This window comes from Pseudophryne corroboree, chromosome 3 (genome assembly GCF_028390025.1).
Source record: "Pseudophryne corroboree isolate aPseCor3 chromosome 3, aPseCor3.hap2, whole genome shotgun sequence".
In the NCBI taxonomy this organism is placed as follows: domain Eukaryota; kingdom Metazoa; phylum Chordata; class Amphibia; order Anura; family Myobatrachidae; genus Pseudophryne; species Pseudophryne corroboree.
The window spans coordinates 56285231-56292448 of record NC_086446.1 but is presented as its reverse complement, the minus strand read 5'-3'; the positions used below and the strand labels follow the sequence as shown (position 1 = coordinate 56292448).

Sequence of the window (7218 nt, the reverse complement as noted above, 5' to 3'; positions counted from 1 at the left end):
GGCCCAGCACTGCTTAGCTTCCAAGTTCGGGTGGTGTCGAATGAAAATAATCCTTTATCAATCACAACGGATTACCAGAATCATAACGTTTACAGATGGTTAACGGGTGACTCTAGGCCCAATAGACCACAAAGGCCTTATATTACTAGACGCCAAGGCCGTAGACAACCTTACACTAATGAGACTGGGTCCTCTGCGTCTGACACTGATTTGTCCGACAGTCGCCCAACACAGAGGCCTTTTTTAGACCATACCACTACCCCCAACCTACCTCCGGTGGCAGACCGCGGAGACCGCACCCAAGGAAGGGCAGACACTTGGCACAGATGCAGGGACAAACCCAGGACTTAGTCTTTAACTTGTCGAGTAAGACACTTGATGAGGCAACAACACGACTCCTTTCTAGGGGCCTTTCATTTGTACCCACAGCACCACACCGACGCTTTGACACAACAGTTGATATATATAGATTCAGTCGCAAGTTAAGATTATGTGAACATTTCTCAACAGGACTGAGTAAGGAAAGTGCACAATTTCGGAAACCTTCCACGTTCGACCCAGCCTCCTCCAATCCTAGTATTAAAACCTTTACCCGCCTTATGGAACATGATGTCCATGTCCAGTCTCCTACTAAGCGTTTTGACAATTTATCACTCGCAGAACGCAAGGCCCTGGCCTCACTTAAACAAGATGAGAGTCTTGTGGTTAGGCCAGTTGACAAGGGAGGGGCAGTGGTAGTGCAGGATTGGGTTGACTACAACAGTGAGATTTTGAGGCAACTACAGGATGAGGCTACCTACATTAGCCTACAACACAACCCCATCCCCGAAATTAAATTGATCATCGATCAATTGTTAGATAAAGGGCATAAGGATCAACATATAGACAATAATACATTGGAGTTTCTTACGGTTGAACATCCTGTATGCCCTATAATCTACACCCTCCCCAAGATCCACAAGAGCCTATCACAGCCACTGGGTAGACCCATAATCTCAGCTAGGAACTCTTTGCTACAGCCACTTGCCATCTATGTGGATACATTCCTACAACCCATAGTACAACAGGGAGATAGCTACATACGTGACACGTCCGATTTTTTACAAAAACTGATGGCCTTCCCTTATGATCTCGAGGATACACTGGTGGCCACCATGGATGTGTGTTCCCTGTACACAATCATTCCCCATGAACAAGGTCTACAAGCTCTTTCGAATGCCTGGCAACAATACCCACCTACTGGACCATCTACTGGTTTTCTCCTGGACCTGGCAATGGTAGTCCTCAAGCACAACCATTTCCTCTATCAAGGAAGGTATTACCTGCAACGCGAGGGGACCGCGATGGGCTTGAACCTTGCGCCGGCCTACGCCAATATCTTCATGACCGAATATGAGCAACGGCACATCTTCCCGAAATATGGAACACAGATCCTATTCTACAAAAGATTTATTGATGACATTTTCCTGCTGTGGAAAGGGACAATGGACTCATTTAACCAAATGGTTAGCACGTTGAACAGCCTGGACAGTCCAGTAAAATTCACTCACCACATTGATGCCGCCAGTATTAATTTTCTGGATATTTCCATCACACTGGAAGGAGGCCGCATCAACACAAGTCTGTTCAGAAAACCCACTGACAGAAACACCTTGCTGCTTGCAACTAGTCAACACCCACCTGCTCTTAAGGACAACCTCCCTGTTTACCAATTCCTGAGGGTAATGCGTAACAACACTAACAAGGACACCATGGAAACACAATTATCCGAAATGACCTCACGATTCCTCGAGCGGGGATATGAAAAGAAGACTGTCCTGAATTGTCTCAAGAAGGCGAGGAAGAAATTTGAAACCCCAACTGCCACTGCACAAGCTACACCAACACCAGATAGGATGGTTTTCACGACTAGATATGACCATTTATCGAATAAGGTCAGAGGAGCCATTCGGAAGAATTGGCCTATCTTAACCACAGATGATCAACTGAAACTGAAAAAAAGCCCTCCACCGATTATGGCCTATCGTAGGGCGGCCAACCTAAAACAACTACTACTAAGGCCTATGGCTGGACAGGAATCACCCATTACTACGACATGGTTGCATGAAAGAAGACCAGGTTGCTTTAAGTGTATTGGGTGCACTACGTGTAGGGGCATGTTGACAGGTCCAACATTCCCGCACCCCCATTCGGGGAGACTACACTGCTCTATGGACCATCTGATATATATCTTAACATGTCCGTGCGGATTGTTCTATGTCGGGATGCCGACCAGAAGGTTTCGCGATAGGATGGCAAACCACAGAACATCGATACATCAGGCAATCACTACAGGGACTGCCGCTTTGCCGGTAGCCAGACATTTTATGACTTTACGGCATCAAGTATCAGACCTGAGGTCCAAACTGATCGACTGGATACCCCCATTGCCACGAGGTGGTGACCGTGCCCTATTGCTTAGAAAAAGAGAAAGCCTTTGGATACATAAATTGGACACGATAGCACCAAGAGGAATGAATGAAAATAATCCTTTATCAATCTTTTTGAAATAAATCAACGAACTGCTTAATGAAAATTTTCATGACAATTACCTAGTCAGTTAGAAAGTGCACCTGGTATAAGTCCCACTGGGTGTGGGATTGTTGTTTATCTTAGTCACTTTGTTTACTGTATTGTTTAGTCTATGCATTTATTTAATATTTTCATTATTTGGTTGATTGATCTATTCTGTGTTTTGTTTCACTGTAGAAATAGATATAGCCCTTGTGAACTCACTGGCCTCTGTTTATGCCCAGCTCTTGTCAAAGCATATATGCCCTATTTGCTATGTCATTAGCCCTTAGATTAACCCATCAATCTTAAAGTGGGTATTATATATAATTAACAGTCTCGTGTGAGGCATCCTCTCATCATTTCAACAAGTTGCTGTACAACTATGTTGGTATGTGGACAGACGCGGCTCATTTCCGGCAACACGGGGAATGACGCGGTTCGCTCCACCAAATGCCCGTCCCAGCTTCTGGGTTGCGCTCCACGGCGCGCCCGCGAGACACATTAGACAGCAGTTCGGGCACAACGCACATCCGGTATATAAGGATGTGATTGGATATAAGGATATTGTGGATCCAGCTCACTTCCGCAATGGCGGAAGTGACGTCTGCGTTCCACCATGCGTTCCACCCCACTTCCTGTGCTAATGGGGGTGGATCCAGGCGCCGAAAACGGCAATTATGCTGGCTATATAACAGGGGCCGATGAGGCATTATCCCCAGACTCCAGTACCTATTATATTAACTCTGCTGTGATGCTGACTGGTTTGACAAAGCTGTGAATCCTTGACAAAGATCCTGGTTTGGACCGAAACGTTGGATGAATATGGACATTACGTTTGAACTGTGAGATTACCATTTACATTAAATATTCTGAATTTTTGATTTGAAATCTGGTGAGTGCTATCTGTTCCACTTAGTGGTTCATCCTGTATTGTACTATGGGTCCCACCTCTGTGTGGGTCGGACTCTTATTGGCACCCCAGTAGTTGGCTGAGCGGTGTGAGAGTGCAGGGACTTTTTGCCTTATATATATATATATATATTGAGAATTGCAGATAAGATCAGAGCGACCATAGGTGGTAAATAATCTAGGAGACTAAAAAGATAAAAAAAAAATTAAAAAAATTAAAAACAATGCAGGGTTTATTTATAACGAACGTTTTAAAAGGTTTTTTGGACATAAAAAGGCAACATATAGGAATGCTTTTTTTTAAGATTTGTTACAAAGTCATTTAAAAAGCATTCTAAAGGACATGAAGATAATAATATAAAAAATAGAAGCGATAAAAAATAGTGCTAAAAAATTCCCGTATTCAGAAAATAAGAGTCATTAGAGACAATCGTATGTCTAAAATTATGTAAAAAAAATAAAAATTATTAATACAAATACGTATAAAAGATCGGATAAATAGAAAAAGCAGCTTAACTTGAGGATTTCAGTAGTAGCAGGAATCACCCAACCGGTTTCGTCTGGTCTGACTTCATCAAGGGGTAATGAGCACAGTGAGACACATCATCTATATATACCACTGTGGGTAAGGAAGTGATTAGTGACAGACACATCATCTATATATACCCCTGTGGGTAAGGAAGTGATTAGTGACATCACTTCCTGTAATTGAATGACATTTGTGGAAACAGGATGTAAACATACTAGTATAGTTCAGGAACACATAATAAGTGTGGCCAATAATGAGGTAGGCTGTAGATGTGATGAAGCGCTTTACTTGCGCTTAGAAACTGTGTGTGGAGTCTTTGTGAATCATAAAAGACTTTTGCGCTTGTTTAGTCCGATGTGTGACGCTAAACGCGTCATTTCCGCCCCACTTCCGGTGTCCGTGGCTTCCTCCTGCGCATGCGCCGGTCATTGCGAAGGGAAGTGTGGTGGCCATTTTCTGGGAGTCCGTGAAGCGTGACAGTAGCTCGTGCTGGAAGCGGGTGCCGGCGGCCATATTTTCATGGATAATGTTCATGTAGTTTAATAGGTCTAATATATTCACACCGTCTCCACACCGGAAGCCGCATATGTAAATAAGATAAGATCGAGAATCAGTACATATATACGATTCCGAGGTCACATATAGTTCATCGTTTATATACAGATTCTACAGACTAGGTGTAGAGTATGTTACAATGTAGTTCACACTCCTAATCTGATAGACATAAATAAAGTGTTTCTCCTATAAAAATGACATCCATTTAGGACATCTAGCATTTTCTATTGGAGTATAAATTGTATATGCATTGGATAAAATTAGTAAGATTAATAAATAAATAGAGAGTGGATGTTGCGGTGAGACTTATATTTAGGAGTATATAGGCATAGGCATATACCATCATGGACAGAGAACTTAGTTTCTTTGAATTGAGAGATAGAAGAAAGAGAGATGTATAGCGAGATATAGGAATAGCACGCCACTGATCTGATTGTTATTACAGCACCCGGTCTTCTTGGGAAGTTTCCTTACCCAGTACTGGCCGGGCCAACACTGCTTGGCTTCCAAGATCGGACGAATTTGGGCATATCCAGTGTGGTATGACTGTAATCTAAGATCTGGGTAGTGGGAGAGGTGGTCCAGGGGTAGGGGAGCCTCCGCTCCGTGTTCCAAGCTGGACCTAGCTGGAAGAAGGCAAGTTGAGAATGTCAGGAGTTTAAGGATTGGGAATGAAAGGCTTACGTTTATAAAAAGGGGGCTATTTTGTAGCCTTCATTCAGTCCGTCCGGATGAAGAGATTTCATTTCATGTATCCAGAACATTTCTCTCCTTGATAGAAGGTTGGAGAGGTCCCCCCCTCTTTCTCCAAGTGTCACTAGTTCCAAACCCTTGAACGTGAGTTCCTCCGGGTTAGAGCCGTGGTATTGTAGGAAGTGTCTGGATACAGCATGTGTTTGGACCCGGTTCTTTATATTTCTGACATGCTCCTGTATGCGGATTTTCAATGGCCTCTTTGTCTTGCCGATATACTTCATCTTGCAAGGGCATTCTAGGAGGTAGATGACGGAAGATGTGTTGCAGTTGATAAAGTGCTTAATTTTGTACTCATTAGTTTCACCTGTGTTCTTGAAGGTTTTTCTATTTGGGTTCACATACTTGCAGATGTTGCAATGACCACATTTGAAACATCCCACACATTTCGGTAGTGTGCTTTTTGGAGTATCATGGTTTCTTAACATGCTTGGTGCCAGGAGGTCCTTTAGATTCTGTGATTTCTTAAATACCACTTGGGGTTCAGTTGGTAAATAATCTTTGAGAATCGGGTCCATTAACAGTATATTCCAGTGTGATTTGAGTGTTTGTTTAATCAGGTTGTCATGTTTACTGTAAGTGGTGATGAATCTAACATTGTCTTTATTGTTCTCCTTAGGTTTGTATTCCAGAAGTTTGTTTCTTTCCAGGGTTTTTGCTTGGGCATTAGCTGCTGCGAGAATATGTTCAGGGTATCCTTTTTCTTTGAATCTCTCTGTGTAGACTGACAGTTGGGCATCACGATCATCCGTTTTCTTGCAATTTCGTGCAATCCTGGTGAACTGGGAGAGGGGAATATTATTTTTCCATCGTTTAAGATGGTTGCTCCGATAATGAACATAGCTGTTTGTATCCACCTTTTTAATGAAGTTCTTCGTAATGACATTGTTTGCTTGGTGGGTCAGTATCAGATCTAAAAACTCTATTTGTTCCGTGTTGTTGTTGGATGTGAACTTCAAGTTCATGGTATTGTCGGATATATAGATGAGGAAGTCTTTAAAAGAGGGTTCATCGCCATCCCATATGATTAAAATATCATCTATATACCTTTTATAAAAGATGATATTCAGATTAAAAGGATGATTCGTAAAAATATATTCATTTTCCCAGTGACCCATAAAAAGATTGGCGAAGCTTGGCGCAAAGATAGTGCCCATCGCTGTCCCACAGGTCTGAAGGTAAAATTGATCCAGAAATTTAAAATAATTGTGTTTCAGGATAAAATTCATAATCTCACAAATAAAAATCGGTGGTCGTCTGTGATAAGGTGATCCTTGCCCATAAAAAAATTACAAGCCTGAATTCCCTTCTCGTGTTCGATGCACGTGTATAAGGACTGTACATCTATCGTGACCCATCTGTACGTGTCTTTCCATCCTTGTGATTCCATTAAATTAAGAACTGAAGTGGTGTCTTTAAGATATGCAGGTAGGTCCATAACATATTTTCTAAGGAAGATGTCCACGTATTCCGACAGGTGGGATGTTAGGGAATCTATTCCTGCCACAATGGGCCTCCCTGGTGGGTTGGTCATCGATTTGTGCACCTTTGGGAGAAAATAGAAGATGGGGGTGACGGGGTTGGTGTTAAGGAGGTACTGGTACTCTTCCTTAGACAGTGTCTCGTTTCTGAGGCCTCTAAGGAGAATGACTCTAAGTTCCTCCACGAAGGATTCCTTTGGATCCGCTGCTAGTGGTTCATATGAAGACCTATCTCCTAATAGTCTTTTGGCTTCCACAATGTATGCCGTACGGTCCATGATCACCAGCTGGTTTTAAAATGATGTCTTTGTTTCCCTGGATTTGTTTGATCGCTTGTCTTTCTTTGTTGGTTAGATTCTTTTCCTTAATAGGTTGGATCTCTGCCTCACATAGGTCTTTCATCACTAGATCGTAAAACATGCCTATGTTATTTCCCTT

At 42.5% G+C, this 7218-nt stretch overlaps 1 pseudogene; it reads right to left on the bottom strand.

Annotated features, from left to right (window-relative positions):
- Nucleotides 1–4982: 4982 nt before the first annotated feature.
- Nucleotides 4983–5100, bottom strand: LOC134898401 (5S ribosomal RNA; annotated as a pseudogene).
- Nucleotides 5101–7218: the final 2118 nt, after the last annotated feature.